The following is a 16,066-nucleotide window of genomic DNA, read 5'->3' on the forward strand; positions in this document are numbered from 1 at the left end:
TCAACTACTGTGGTCTTGATAAAGGTGGTGCGTAGCAAGCAATTCACCGAAACGCGTTGACGCTTCTATCACATTAAATTCAAGGGACTATATGCTTGGGACTGCAATAATACAAACCCAAAAGTGATTATAGATCCTAATGAATTAATTATTGAGGATGTTTTCGTATTGAATCACCAATCATTGTCTCTTTCTATAAGTCTTTTATAAGCAATTGTTTTTATGTACCTTTTGGGGGATTGCCCACATGATTTATGTCTATGATCATGTTTTTATATTTTGCTTAGAATTTTTTTTTTTTTATAAATCAATATTTTTTTTATATTTGGGTATTTTAGTGTTTGTGCTTATATTCACAGCTGAAAGAGGGACAGCATTCTGACATTGCGTTATATGTATGGTGAGAATGATAGCATGAGTGAAAAGTAATTCCAAGAGAAAGTTTTGATATTACACTATTCCTGCTGCTCAGCCAGTGTGACTGTGGTGGTGGAATGTTGGTGTGTGAGGTGGATGTGGAATGTTGTGGAGTAAGAGAGAGTCAGTTGTAGGATGGGCTGAGCAGCAGGAAGGCTGCTCCTGGAAGGGCTCTTGTTAATATCTTACCTAATAAGCCTACTTATCTAATCGACCTTAGAACTGGACATCTTTTATTACAACAGTATAGTACAAAAATAGAGCTGTATACGCATCAGCATTAATTCCAAATGGACCCTCGCCGAGTGGGGCACATTCATGTCATCATGTCTTCTTAGCCAACACCACGTTACATTCAAGGACTTGGAGTGCAGTGTTGGGACATAGTATGGGGTCAAAAATAAAAGCATGCAAAGTCCTTCTAGCTCCAATGCTACAACTGACTGGTATATAACCACTTGTTAAGTATGCATCAAAGGAATGAAGTAAATAATCCAGGTCCTGGCAAGAATATTCAGAACAACTAACAAAGGCCCTGCATGCACCCAGCTTCCAAAGACTCTCACCCTTTGTGGTGATCAGAGAAACAGCCTGCCCATTCCTGACCAGGGATTTTCCGGGGCAGCCCACTTCTGCTGATGAGTGTTGCTTTGGACACCAAAAGTCCTCAATCCTGCACAGCCTGGGGAAAACTGGAGCAGATGTTGTGAACCCCCTGACAATGACACCACAACATGGAGCTGCTTTCCCATATACTCAGGGCACCGGATTCATTGGAGGAGGTGATATGGCCACAAGGAGTAGGCTCAGAAGCATTATAGACTAGTTAAGGTAGGCAGTAAAATCACGCATGGCAGCATTCTCAAAGGAAAGGATGTTGGTTATAGAGCGCACCTTGTTCTAACGGTGCATGCCCTACCCACTGTGAGTACAAACAGTTCTATGCCATCTTCATTGACCAGCAGGTATAGATTTTTTTGCGCAACAACAAAAAGGGGTAGGAATTTTCAGGTTTCAAAATTACTCGAGGAGAATTTCACAAGAATTACATCATATGTGACGGGCCCCAAATTAGAAGGAAGTAATTGCAACCTTTGACCCTAATGTAAACTAAAGGAGCGGGGAGATACTCACCAAAGGGCCGGGAGAACACGCATTCCTTGCCAGCAAACGCGAATACATACCTGTAAACTCACCCTCGTTTGGTCGGTTCAACCGCCTTGGACTCTTATTCAACATCCTAAGTAAAAAAAAAAAAAGTCAGCAGGCTTCAGTGGGATCACCCTCTTTCAGTGATTTAAACGGGCAGGTTCTGTCCGGTGCTGAGCCCCTAAACGTCCTTGCACTTCTCAGCACTGCTGCAATATATTTAATGGGAGAGAAGCGGCACTTCTCAGGAGCAAACGGGCACTCTAAATAGTGTGTACCTGCTCTTTTACATTTTCATTTAACCTCTTATCAGACCTATACCACCAGATAAAAAAGTTCCTTCTCTCCTCACTTTAATGGGAACATTCCCCCTCTTAAACACTAGATTTTAACTTCAGTTGAAATTAGCAAGTTTACCGGTACTGCAAATATCGGTATTATAGTCCGTGGCCACGGGGGTACAATGAGCAGCGCGTGGCCATGACGGATAAGCAACAAGGATTCGTCTGCTCCTGCGTTAATCCCTAAGGAATAATCAGTTAATCAAGAGCGCCCAACTTGACGCGACACACTGAATGAGAACCACGCGGCCTGTACGCACGTCGTCACGTCGTGTCATCAGCTGACTCCCTGTCGCTAGCCTCGGCGCACCTCCTGATCCAAGGATCTTTGCCACGCCCTCCCGCTCCTGTCTCCTCTGCGTGGCGCAGGTGCGCGCAGACTACCTGACTTCGCACTTTCCTCCTGTCTTTCGGGTCCCTCTACGAATGCGGTGAGTGTCGTTTCTGACGAGAACGGTTGCAGCACTTCGGGGATCGATTTGCCTGTTTCGAATTTATACTACGCACAGTGTGAAGGGCACCCTAGTGTTAACCTTCTACTTCTTTGTAACATCCCATTGAAATGTATTAGACGTGAAGTAGTATGCCGAACCCTACGTGGGGATCCTTATTACTAGGGTGTGGGGGTGCAGTGCGCACTTTGAAGCTGGGGAGCACATCACGAACAGTTCCAGGGATGTATGTGGCTTTCGACTCCTAACAGAAAAGTGTTTTGTGAGGAGCAATTGGGGCTCCACCTTGACATTGTATTTGGTCCACGAACGTCTTTTTGTGTTCCTGTTCCAACTCAGGTTCGTGGGGGGCAGGAGTAACCTATTCACCGAGCAAGAGCACTTGTTGCGCAGATGAAGTACATTAGTGTGGAACGTAGGGTTTGCTGATTATGTAATTCCATATGTGGATAATTGGAACGTACATTACATAGCTACCAACCAGCTCCCTGTCATTTTTTTTAACCATTAGACAATTCTCAATTTTTAGGGAACATCTCCTTCTGTTAGGTATGTAAACAGCTTGGTGTCATTACTGCTACTAACTGTAAGGTCTGCACCAGCCCAGGAGCATGCAGTTCAATTACGTCACATAGGAGCTGCGATCAAGGATTACTTTAGTCTTTAACATACACTCACACACTGCACATTGCATCCTACTTCCTTTTAGCCACACCCAATACCTCCCCGCATATTACGTATTTCCTGTTGAGTGTGCCCAGAACAATGATGGTCGTAATGCACTTGACATCAATATGCTACATCTCCTGCTTTGTGGGAGGGCCACCTCGATTGGGCAATGGTGGCATAGGCCCAGGTGCTTAGCCGGACCTGCTGGCTGGGTCCCCTCACGCGTGGTTTCAGGACTGGACAACTGTCTTTGTAAGTCTTAAAAATGTGATGTGTGCCCAGTGATTGATTGTCCAGGAAGATGTGCTGTCACCATGTGTCCCACTACTGTAAACAATCTGTGGCAGAAGGAGTGTCTGTTTTTCGTCTTTGTCTCTGCTTAACCAGTGCCCCTTTTTCTTTGTCAAAGACTATTTCCTGAGCATGGCAACAACTTCTTTTTCTTTTTTTTTAGAACCTACTAAGAAAGTTTATTGTTTCAGTTAATTAAAACCATAACAATACATTTTGTAAAATCAAGTACTACAGATGAAACTCTTAATGTTTGGCTACATTCTCTTTCCCTTAATCCTAAAACATTCTGTGTCTAGTGCAAAGATTTTCTTATTTTTAAAATATAGACGTTTTGGTGTACATAATACACAAATTAAAAAATCCATCAAGAGACTTTTGTTGGTCCATGTAAAATATGACTCCCAAGGTTCTGGTACTATTCTTTGTTGAGTTCGATCCTATTACCCTATTCTAGGCAGGCTACCAGGTTACATTTTAACGCTTGAACATGAGCCAAAAGGAACTTTATTAATAGGCAGTTCAAACCGGTGTCTAATGGATTTAGGGTTGCCATAATCGCCGATCTGCACGTTCTTATGCCTCGATCGTTCATGGCCTTTTTTAGGAAGATGGCTCGAGCTTGAGCTAAATTCGGGCAGATACAAACAAGGTGAATGAAGTCCTCCTTGCTGCTCCCACATAATCTACAAATTTTGGGTCCGTCATGAACCCAGATTGGCTGGTCCATTGTGGAAGGAAATTTTCCCAGTCGTAGCGCCATTAGCTGTTGTTTTCTAGGGGCCGGGAATGTAACTGTTAGATATGGGGCTGCAGTGAGTGTTTTGTATTTGGATATAACATCCAGGCATGTTTTCTTGTGCTGAAGGTGGCTTTATCAACTAAAAGTGAATGGAATTTTGCGGACTTATTTATGGCTTGCTTGAAGGCCGGGTAAGGCAGTTTGGTTTCCCAAAGGTTTCTTGTGCCGGTGTCTGTTAGGGCCTTCTCGAGAAATTGATTGTATGGAGACTTTGCATCAGTTTTTATTTCGTCCCACAGTGCTTTGTGCAATTCTGAAGCTGCTATATTCTGTTTCAAGCTATACCAATGCTTGATAGTTGCATACTTCCATCCCACTTGCTCGATGCCGGCTGTCAGAACAAAACGTGGCGACTGGATCACAAGCAAATGCACAGAGCAGTGAAAAGAAATGCACCTCTGATCGGCATACATTTTCCTTTCTCCTCTAATGTCAGTGTCTCAAACCTTGTCAGTGTTCACTGATCCATTGAGGTAGTTTCGTTCTAATGCCTCTTCCAAATATCATTTGAACGCTCACCAGTTGTGAAGTGAAGAGTTGATCGATAGGCACGGAGGGAGTGGTACATGGCTTGGTTCAGATCAATTCCCTCCATGGACTCTCATTGAATGGCCCTCTGCCCATCAATTCTTCAACTACTCCATTAGCTTGGAGCAGAGGGGTGTACTCTTTTGGTGTTTGACGTTGAGTCATATTACAAATTCTTTGAACTCATTGCTGTTAAAGTGTGGGACATTATGAGATTTGAGGATTTCAGGGATTCACCACATGTAAAGATGTCATCAAGCCATACTATGACTTTGTCATGAGTTGTCGAAGATAGGTCTTCCTCCAAAGGAAAACGTGAATATTCGTCTATGACTACCATAAGATGGTGAATGTGAATGTGAATGTGAATAGGCTTTTATAGAGCGCACTTACACTCCAGGGAGCATCTTGGCGCTAGACATCACTGTCCCGAAAAAAAGAAGGGGGGATGCTGCTTAAGGTTGATCATATTCATAGATCTTGGTCTATGAATAAAGTGTAGGTTAGATTAACGCTAAGCAGAGTGAGTCTTCGGTTTTAAAGATCCATGTTTTAAGCGTTTTACGAAACAGTTTTTCGGAATGGATCAAGCGCATTTGTGGTGGGAGCTTGTTCCAGGCTTTGGCTCCAAGTACTCCGATGGATTTTCCACCTTTTGTGGTTAGTCTGAACTTGGGAACTGCGAGTAGGTTTAGGTTGGATGATCTGAGTGACCGTGAGGGAGTGTATCTTCCAAACCTTTGGGCCAGGTATGTCGGTCCCGACTGGTGGTAGGCTCTGAACGTGATGAGCAGGATTTTAAATAGCACTCTTTTGTGGATGGGTAACCAGTGCAGGGTTTTGAGTGCTTTTGAGGCAGATGATTTCCTGGGTAGTCTTAGCACCAGGCGGGCGGCGGCGTTTTGAACCATCTGCAGCTTGTGCAGAACAGCTCTGTTTGAGCCTGCATAGATGCTGTTGCAGTAGTCTAAGCGGGATGTGATGAGGGCTACTGCCACAGTCTTTCTGGCTGTTAGGGGAAGGAGGTCGAAGAACCGTCTAAGACCTTTGATGATGTTGAAGCAGGAACCTGCCATTGTACCTGCTTGTTGCTTAAAGGATAAGGCTTCATCAAACCTTATCCCAAGGTTGCGGGCCGACGTGATGGTGTTTGGTGGGATTTCGGCATCTTGGGGCCACCAATTGGTGGGGGAAAAAAGGTTGTTTTGGCCAAAAGGGAGGATTTCAGTTTTACCTGAATTACATTTTAGATGGTGCGTTCGCATCCATTCAAAGGTTGCCGTCAAACAGTTTCTTAAATTTTCCTCCGCTTTAGAAGAGTTGTTATCCAGTACTAGGATGAGCTGGGTGTCGTCAGCGTAAGATATCGTGCTGATGTTAAAGGATGTGATGAGTTCAATCAGGGGGGTCATATAAAGGTTGAACAAAACCGGGCTCAGGCTTGAGCCTTGAGGTACTCCAGTTTTTAAGATTTTTTCATCCGAGCAGTAGTTTCCTAGCATGGTGACTTGCCTCCTATGGCTTAGGAAGTTTTTCAGCCATTCGAGGGCGGTTCCTGCTAGCCCTGACTCTGTCAGGCGGCCTATCAACACGGGGTGTGAGACCGAGTCAAAGGCCGCCGACAGGTCGAGCAGGATCAGGACGGCCTTTTTCCCTTGGTCCAGTGCCATCTTGAGGGTCTCTACAGTATGTAGGAGGGCTGACTCCGTGGAGTGTTTGGCCCTGAAACCAGCCTGGTTGGGATGAAATAGGTGGTTTTCCTCTAGATGTTTGGTCAACTGTTTATTTACTGCAGCTTCGGTCAGTTTGAACAGTAGTGGAAGCAACGAGATGGGGCGAAGGTTGGAGAGCGTAGTGGGGTCAGGAAGGGGTTTTTTCTGCAGAGGCTTGACTGCAGCGAGCTTCCATTCAGCCGGAATGGATGCAGTGGCCAAAGAGGAGTTTATGATGGAGTTTATGGCTGGATTTACCGTGTCCACTAGAGTGTGGAGCAGCAATGGAGGGCATGGGTCAAACGGGGAGCCTGATTTACTGGAGAGAATTGCTTGTCGGGATTCGTCGAGACTGATGTAAGTAAAGTTTTTCAGCTGGGGTTTGTTGTCGATTGGTCGCGTTGCGTCGTAGGGGGGGGGGTTCAGGATGGTCAGGGAAGTCTGTGGTAAGTTTAAGTATTTTCTGTTCGAAATAGTCAGCTATGTCGTTACAGCCAGTGTGGGTGGTATTTCTTGCCTGAGGATTCTGGGGTTCATAAACTCGTCAACAATTTTAAAGATCTGTTTCTGGTTATTGTTGGACCGATTGATTCTTTGAAGAAAATTGTCTTTTTTGGCGTTTTTTATCATAGAGTGATATAGTTTCCTAGCGATTTTATAGGCAAGAGCTTCCTTTGGATCATAGTTTTGGCGCCATTTCTTTTCGAGAGCTCTGATTTCTGTACGTTTGACTTTTAGCTCGGGGGAGAACCAGGGTGCAGATTTTCTATTCTGTTTTTTTCTTACTTTCTGTGAGTTGGCCGGACCACAGCACTCTGAGATCCAACTGCAAAATATTTTGTAGTCAGATTCTGTGTCTCCAGATAGCGATGGTTTGGATTTCTCTGCGGTGGGCAGGAGATTTGGTGAGCTGGCAAGCTTTTTCCAGTCTTTTTGCGTCCGGACTTCGATTTTTAGGTTGGCGGTATTAGACATTTTCTTGTTGGTGGTTAGATTGAAAGGAATTAGCCAGTGGTCGGTCCAGGTTTGGTTCAGCGGGTTTTCGACAGTTAGGGTTTTGGTATTGGTGCAAATGCAGTCTAGTATATGGCCTGCTTTGTGCGTGGGCATTTTGGTCAGTATTTCCATTCCTAGGATATTGGTTAAGTCGTTGAGCCATATGGTATTGGGGTCGTTGGGTTTGTCTAGGTGGAAATTTAGGTCACCCAAAACTGTGAAATTTGCGTATTTTAAGGTTAAAGTGCTGAGAGCATCTTCGAAACTTTCGAAGAAGCCATTTTGGGGTCCTGGGGGGCGGTAGATGAGGGCTCCCGCGAAGGTATTTTCCTCATTTAGTTGGATGCAGAAACCCATGCTTTCTGCCCCTTTTACGTCTGAGAGTTCAATGGTAGTGCATTTCAGTGAATCTCGATGGATGATGGCAAGGCCACCTCCTCTGAGTTCTTGTCTGTCGATCCTCTGAATGAGGTATCCTTGGGGGACAGTTTGGGCTATGATCGGGTTGCACCATGGTTTCAGCCATGTTTCGGTTATGAAGAGCATGTCAATGTCGTTCTCCGTAATGAGGTCAAGAATGTGCTCCCCATTTTTGCAAATGGACCTCGCATTGATCAAGGCTCCTCGAAGCGAGGTTGCGTTGTTCATGTTAGGTAGCTGTTTTTCCGGAGTGAGGAGAGTTCTGCAATGGTGGCAGCATGCGGGTCCTAACCATGTCTCGGCATTGATAATGTTAAGACAGTGATTTTTATTGTGATTTAGAGCAAGTAAATCAGCTCGGGTATAGGTAAGTAATTGATTTGTACGTACCGTAGGTTGGGCAGCGTGACCGGCCCTGGGCCCGGCCGTGGCACGGACGGGCACAGACGGGCTTGCCTTAGGCGCGCCTTCGGCGCGCAGACGGCGCTCCCGCTGCGCTCGTCCGCTGCGCTTCCGGTGACAGCACATGATGTAGGGGGTAGGGGGGTGTGGCCTTCAGGGGGCGTGGCCTCAGTCCTCGCCGAGATTGGCGTTTTTGTCCAAGATGGGATCGGTTACGAGACAGCGCTAGTTCCGCTGCTCGCCGTGAATTACAAAAGGTGAGTGCCCTGGCGCTTTGCTAGCGCGTGGTGAGTTTTAAAATCAACAAGTTATTTCGTGACACAAAAGTAATTTTTAACAGTTCTAAAAGCTCCCGGCTTCCGCCTCAGGAGTGAGCGATTGTCTGACTTCGGCGCTAGTGATCATTTCCTAAAGGCCCAAAAACGTCTACTGCAACACTCTTCCAAGCATGAAGGCCATTGTCACTGGGTGCTGCATCACCTTGGGGTTCAAACAATTGTAAATGTGGCACATCTTCAGCTCCTTCCTGACTCTCATCTAACAGAGGGATCCACATTCAATCTGTTAAGCCACATTCAATCTGTTAAGTATACCACGGTGTCCTTCGTGGGCTAGGTTGATGACCTGCTGTCTTAGGCTTTCGGGCAAGCAGTATTATGCCTTCCTGGGTGACTGCTACCTCATCCTGTGCATTTTTAAACTTTTGGATTTCACATCATTGGCAATGGGCTGGGTATTTCATCCCCATGATTGTGTGGTAATAAGTTCTTTGATTATGGTTTTATCTTTATGTGCCTTGGTGGTAGCAATGATTTGTTCCACAGATAGCCACTGGCATGGTGGATCTCAAAATAAAGTTGAGATGTGCTTCAGCTGTCCTTGAGGTCAAACTGTGACAAGATAGTGGCACTAGTGAAAAGTAATCTGCATGGTTATGATCCTTCCCCCGGTTTTGCACAATCTCATAGTCTTACTCTTCCAGTCTTAAGCCCTACCTCTCTATGTGAGGGTACATCTTGGCCTTTGGGTTTCCAATAAGTGTAAGCAACAGCTGGTGATAAGTGATGACATGAAAATGTTCACACCACAGCCAGACTCTCCTTCACCGGCTCAGAGTAGGCACGTTCTGTTTCAGACATGCTTCGACTGGCAGAGACCTATATGTGCCTCTGAGCATTCAGATGGCATTGTGTTGAGCAAGGATGGCCACTAGTTCGAACAGGCTCGCGTCAACTGTTGCTTCATTATGTAACTTACAATCAAAGTAGGCCATTTCAGTTGCATTCTCAATTACATGTTTAATGTGTTTGAAACACAGGTCGCATTCCGGAGACCAATGAAATAGTACATTTCGTTTTGCCATGTCTCTCAATGGGGCACTCATTGAAACAAAGTTGCAAATGTATTTTGAGCAATAACTAGCAGTGCCTACTAAGGATCAGAGTATTGTAACATCCTTGGAGGGGTTGGGGCGGCACAAGTGGATGACAATGCTTGCACCTTTGTTGAGTCTGGAGTCCCCCATCAGAGAATATGTGCCCAAAAAACTTGTTTGGTTTTGTGAAACTCACACTTTGCGACATTCAAAGAGAGACCGGCATCTGCAAGTAATTGGCCTACTTGGGTAAGGGCTTTGTCATGTTCTTTCTGTGTTCTCCCGAAAACCAGTATGTCATCTTTGCAATTGAAAGCATGTGTAAGAGGTTGGATTTCTCGGCGAAACACATCCTGAAATATCTCAGTGGCCGAAGATTCTCCAAAAGTCATGCTCCCATATCTGAACAAACCAACATGAGTCAAAAAAGTAGTTGTATCTGCAGTTTCCTCCAACTCGAGTTGATGGTATCCTTTATTCCGGTCAAAACCTGAAAACTTTGGCTTAGTTGAATTGAATGATCATGTCAGCTATGTGTGGAACGGGGTGTCTCCCTCTCAATTGATTTGTTTGCCTGATGCATATCAACGCAAATGCACACCGCTCCGAAACTATTCTTTTTGGTCCTACTATTATGGGCAAAACCCATGGCGTGAAGCCTGTTGAGCACTCAATGATGTCATGTTTTAAGAGGGCTTCCAACTCTTTCCTTACAGCTTCTTGTAGATGAAGATCAACTCTTCGTTGCAGGTGAGCAACAGAGTGAATGTTTTCATTGATATGAAGCTATACTTTCATTTTCTTAAGTTTCCCCAGACCATAGATCTACGACAGAAATCGGCTTGTGATGTCAGACTGAGCACAGAGGTTGTAGTTGAGCGTTGTCAACCCCATGTTAGCTGCGGTGGCAAAATTGAGCAAACAAGTCACTCGACGAAGACCCTTGTAGAACATGAATGGCGGCTTGCACCAATGTCTTTTTATGTTGCATTGTCGCTGTGAACGACCCTTGGCTTTGCAATGGTTCAGAAGCAGCACAGGTTCCTGCCTTTGCCTTTGTTCCTGAAGAAGTGTGGCGCGGCACAGAGAATAGGCTGTTTAACATTTCCACTGGCATGATATTAATCGACACACCACTGTCTGTCATGAAAGTTATTGGGTGCTTGTTCATTTTGAATGTTTTTTTGGGACAGTGTCCAAATGAACTTTGTCTCCTTGTTTGGTAAGTTTTCCTTGAACTGTGATCTTTACAAGCAGCTATCTCCATCAGCGCACACCCATCTTCTTCGTTGGTACTCAACAGTGACGTCCGAGAATCTTTGTATGATGAGTTTGACGACCATTGATTTTGCCTGATTTCTACATGTCATAGCTGATGTTGCTTTTTGGTTTCAGGGATGTGGCGAGAATGCTTCTTTAACATTCTCTTGTACATTTTTTCTTGCTGTTATGACACGCTTGATTTTTCTTTAGCTGGGTACACAGATATGAAATGGTTCTCTTTCTCACAACCTTTGCAAACTTGTTCAGTAGCTGAACATTTACCCTCATAGGGAAACGAAAATCCACATCGGAAACATAGTTTTGTTTTCTTTAAAGATTTCGACTTGCGTGTATCTTGTTTATGCTTGTGCTTGCTTTTCCCATTCAATGCCGATTCATTGTGTGTTGTTACTGCTCCTATTTCAGCAGCTTGTCAATCTGCCTTTTGAGCTCTCATAGCCATCAGCATTTTTTCCAGACTGTAAATTTCTCTCAGCTTGTGCCTTCTAAATAAATCTGAAAGGCAGCCATCAGTGACTGTGAGGAGCATGGCTTCTTTGTCAGGGAAGTCACAGAACACGCAGTGTTTTAATGAGTGCATCAAGTCTTTCAGTAAACTTGTGCTTTGTTTCACCAACCTGTTGTTGTGGTTGAAGATATACCTTTCATGGTCTACATTCGGCATTGGATAGAACTTGGCCTACAGTGCTTCTTTTACCTTTTGGTACAATTTTACATCAATCGGTGAGACCTCCTTCACTCCATCTCCTACAAGGTTTTTCAATTATTTGATGATCTTCTTGTCATTTGATTCCTCTAACGCATCTATGAAGTCATCAAATGTTTCAATCCACGCAGCCCACCTGGCACCAACGTTGTGCTTCTTAGAATTGTCAAAAGGTGCATTTTATTTTGTGCTCCCTTCTGCTGCCATTGTGTTGGCACATGCCGGTTGATCGCGATCCAGGTTGGCACCAACAACTCTTGCAAGCAGAGGTTGCCTTCGAAGCATGCATCGCAGTATGCTTCAATCTCTCGTTATGGTAAGTTCTCTGTTTCTCACACCTTGCTGATGTGATCGTTATTCCTGGCTTTATATGATTAGTTGCTCTGTAAGGCATGTCTCTGTATCTCTATCAACCACCTCGTCAGCAGGTTTGGCGTGCTTTTTGAATATGATCGTCTGTAGGCCCTTCAATTTTCTTCTGTGGTCATGTATGGGTTGGAGCAGGGCTTTGACTCCACATGTGCCGGTTGTAGACCACTCTGCATCAATTCTGAGCACACGTGGCTTGCACGAGCAGTTCGCAGTAGTTGCAAATTCTCAGACAGAGCAGTCTTGTCATCTCGGGCACATATCCCTTACTTAGTTTTAGCGTCTTCCCCAACACAGGAGCATGCAGATGAATTACACCCCATTGGAGCTGTGATCCAGCATTACTTTATTCTTCAGCATACACTCAAACACTGTGCATTGCATCATGCTTCCCATAACCACACCTCTCCGCATATCAGTATTTTATCTTCAGACTCTGCCCAGACCACAAGGGCCCTAGTGAGCAGTACATCAGTATGCTACACTAACCACTTTAATTCTTTTGTGATCACCTACCGCCCTGCTCACATCTCGAAAAATCATAAAAAGTGTTACCAGACCTCCCTAGCTTCTGGTGGACTCACGCCTGTGTCTCTCTAAGGTAACTGAAGACCACATGCTGATCTAAGGCTAGAATCTCACTAAAGCAGCATTCCCAGACAAGAGTAGCAAGTCAGAACCAGCGCCATTAAATCATAGCGCGTGAAAACTGGCAGCAAGCTGCAACCCAACTTTGATTACAATCAACGGCCCATGTGTATTAAATACCTCAGGGAAGTGTTGAAGCCGCTGCAGAAAGCAGGCCTCACGATTAAGGCCAGTAAGTGCCAGATCGAGCAGGGTTCGGCGGTGCACTTGGGACACCAGGTAGGGAGTGCCCTGCTGGCGCCCCTGCAGCCCAAGATTGACACCATCCTGGCTTGGGAGCCCCCCAAGACCCAGGCAGAGGTGAGGGCCTTCTTAGGACTCACAGGGGAATACAGGAGGTTTGTTAAGGGATATGGCACCATTGTTGCCACCGTAACCGAGCTGACTCTCACAGCTGTATGACGAGGGCCTAGACCAGCCTGTAGTCTTCCTTAGCCAGAGACTACTCCCCAGGGAACAGAGGTGGAGTGCCATAGAAAGGGCAGCTTTTGCTTTGGTCTGGGTACTGAAGAAGCTGAGGCCCTACCTGTTTAGGACTCACTTTCGGGTTCAGACCGACCACAGGCCCCTCAAATGGTTAGTGCAGATGAGAGGGGAGAATCCAAAACTGCTGAGGAGGTCCATCTCCCTTCACGGAATGGACTTTGCGGTGGAGCACCGTCCTGACACAGAGCACGCCAACAGAGATGACCTGTCCAGGTTCTTCCGCCTTAGTCAAGAGAACTTCCAGGGGAGTGGGTAGTTCTCCCTACTTTCAGCTGGAGGGGACATGTGTTAGACGTTGCATCTTTTGGCATGTTTCCCCTGAGTTTTTGCTTTCTGACCTCCCTGTTTTGGCTGACGTTACGTTTCTGCGCACTTTTCGCACTGCTGATCAGTGGTAAAGTGCAGGCGCTCTCTTGTGTCAATTGTGTTATGGATTGGTGTTTCCACGATTGGATATTTGATTTACTTGTTAGTCCCTAGTAAAGTGCCCTGAGTGTGCCAGGGCCTGTGAATCAAAATGCTATTCGTGGGCCTGCAGCACTGATTGTGCCACCCACGGGAGTAGCCATGAAAAGGTACCTCAGACCTGCCATGGCAAAGTCTGCGTGCAGTTTGTAACTGTCATGTCGACTTGGCCCGTGCACACACGGGCCAGTCCCCAACCTTCCCTTTTCTTACATGTCAGGCACCTCTAAGGTAGGCCCGAAGTACCCCTGTGGGCAGGGTGCAGTGTATGTGAAAGGTAGGACATGCCCTGGTGTGTGTGGCATGTCCTAATAGTGGATTACAGCCAATTTTGTTTTTCACTATTGCAAGGTTACCAGTTCCCTATAGGACAGAATGGGAGGTTTTGTTTATAACATCTTATATACATACCTGGCCCAGGGAATTCGGTAAGAAAATAAAATTTAGTATGCCTGAACTCAGTATCTAAAGATGCATCTTTTAGTGAAGGTGATTTTTACACTCTGCGTTTGAAAATACCCCTTTTAGAAAGTGGGTATTATCCTGTGTGCCTCTGTTGGAATGTGGATTGCCTGTCTGGGTTTTGGATGACAGAAGGCTAGGGGGCAGGAGGGGCTCCAGATAGTACAGTGTCAGGAGCTAGTGGTGTACAGAGTACGAGACCAGAGTAGTGACCTTGTTGTAAGTTTCACTTTATTATGAAGCCCAATTGTTTTTAACACCACACTCCAGGTCAGGATTGTTCCAGTCTTCGTTTTTTTCTTCTCTGGGGTTTGCTCGGTTCTTGGAGCCTCAGGGGTTTGTCTGATATCCCGGTTCTTGGAGCCTCAGGGAAAAGAAAACAACCGGGGATTATTGTTCTGCTCTCAGCTTTAAGTGGTCGTGCTACCGTCACCAAGGGGGGTGGGGTTTCTGTGCAAGGCTCACCTCCGTGCGTGCCCTACCTCCCGCCTCCCCAAACGTACTATCTGCCTTCTCCCCACACACCCCACCAGAATGCCCCTTTCAACAACACTTGCCTTGGGCTTCGGCCTGCCTCTCGGACCGCAGCAGCAGGACCCGTGGCTTCTTCTCCCTTCAGCCCGCCGGGTTTGGAAACCGTGTCTAGATCGTTGGTCTCTGCTGCTCCCAACACGCTCTCCTCTCTTCGGTCTTCCGCTGCTCTTAGCCCGCTCTCCTCTCTTCGGTCCCCCGCTGCTCTTAGCCCGCTCTCCTCTCTTTGGTCCTCCGCTGCTCTTAGCACGCTCTCCTCTCTTTGGTCCTCCGCTGCTCTTAGTACGCTCTCCTCTCTTCGGTCCTCCGCTGCCAGGTGCTCCGCTACCTCCTCTCCATCCTTGCACACCGTCCGTTCTAATCCTGTGCCTCTTATTCTTCCTGCTTCCGCTTGATGACAGGACTCCTCCCCCTTCCGCCGCTCAACCTCTAGAGCACTGCTGCAGTCTTCCTGGTTCTGGATTGTTGGTAACCAGGAAGTGGGGTGTTGTTCCTCCTCCTCGTCGGCGAAAGGGTGCTTCTGCCGCTCCTCCTCCCCACATACAGGTAGGTCAGGAAAGGGCTGAATAGACCTGGGCTACGATGGGGGAAGGGGGAGGAGATTTCCTTGCACCTCAAAGGGCCTGGCCTGCCTCTGACAAATGCTGTCTCCACCTCCTGCCAGGCATTTACACCAGAGAAGGCCCATCTGGGTCTGGACGGGCACAAACACCCTCTGCCTGGAAGATCAAAGGACTTTTGGAAATAAATACTGGGAACTTTAGAACTCATTGGGATCAAGAAGACTGCCAAAAATAAGAGCCAGAAAAGCTGTGAGGAGGAACTAACACTTTGCTGGGCTAACCTGCAGTGCCTGCATCTGTCTTGGGCAGTGAAGGGCCTGGACTTAACTTTCTGCAACCTAATGTGTGTCTCTCTCTAAGGGCTTGAGGTCGAGCTTGCCCCCTGTTCACAAAGTCTCAGGAAAAGCAAAGACGTCAAGCTCTTATGCCCGCAGCACTGGGGATTGTGGGTTTTGTGCTGCATCAGAGGAAAAGCACCTCGACGATGTCTGCAACGCCGCTGCAGACACCGTGTCCTGAAGGCACCGCCGCAACGCCTCACCGCAACCTTGGGCTCGCCTATTGACGCCGTCACCGAGCCGCTGCTTGCACCGCGACCTGTGGGCACCGCACTCCGCACCACCTTGCTTCATGACGAACCCTGGGCACCACAGAGAGCACCGCCGTAATGCTGCACCGCAACCTGGGTCACACAGACGCCGCCTGCTGATGCCGCCACCGAGCCGCTGCTCGCACCGCGACTCTGCACCACCTTGCTTCATGAGGACGCCTTGGCCTCCCTGCTGCCACCGCTCCACACCAAAATCGACACAGCTGCTCGCACTGTGGTTCGGGGGCACTGCTCATAAGTCACACGAACCACCGCCCCATTCCACACCGCAGCCTTGGCCCATTGACGCCGGCACCATCGACTCCCGCTCTTCAGCTGACAACGGCAATTCAGCAACGACGACGATGACTCTGCTTGCACCGTGACCTGCCAGCACCGTGACGAGCAC

At 46.9% G+C, this 16,066-nt stretch overlaps 1 protein-coding gene across 3 annotated transcripts in view; it reads left to right on the forward strand.

Annotated features, from left to right (window-relative positions):
- The first annotated feature begins 2,134 nt into the window (after positions 1-2,134).
- SPART (spartin) overlaps positions 2,135-16,066 on the forward strand; it is a 410,240-nt gene continuing 396,308 nt past the window's right edge. For 2 of the 3 annotated variants that reach the window (XM_086935095.1, XM_086935092.1), the window contains exon 1: positions 2,202-2,338. The gene's annotated coding sequence lies outside the window, so the exon portion shown is untranslated. Of the gene's footprint in view, positions 2,339-16,066 lie in introns of all 3 variants that reach the window. The other variant, XM_086935094.1, reaches the window with a different exon arrangement.

The sequence above is a fragment of the Lissotriton vulgaris genome, chromosome 8 (assembly GCF_964263255.1).
Source record: "Lissotriton vulgaris chromosome 8, aLisVul1.2, whole genome shotgun sequence".
Lineage (NCBI taxonomy): Eukaryota > Metazoa > Chordata > Amphibia > Caudata > Salamandridae > Lissotriton > Lissotriton vulgaris.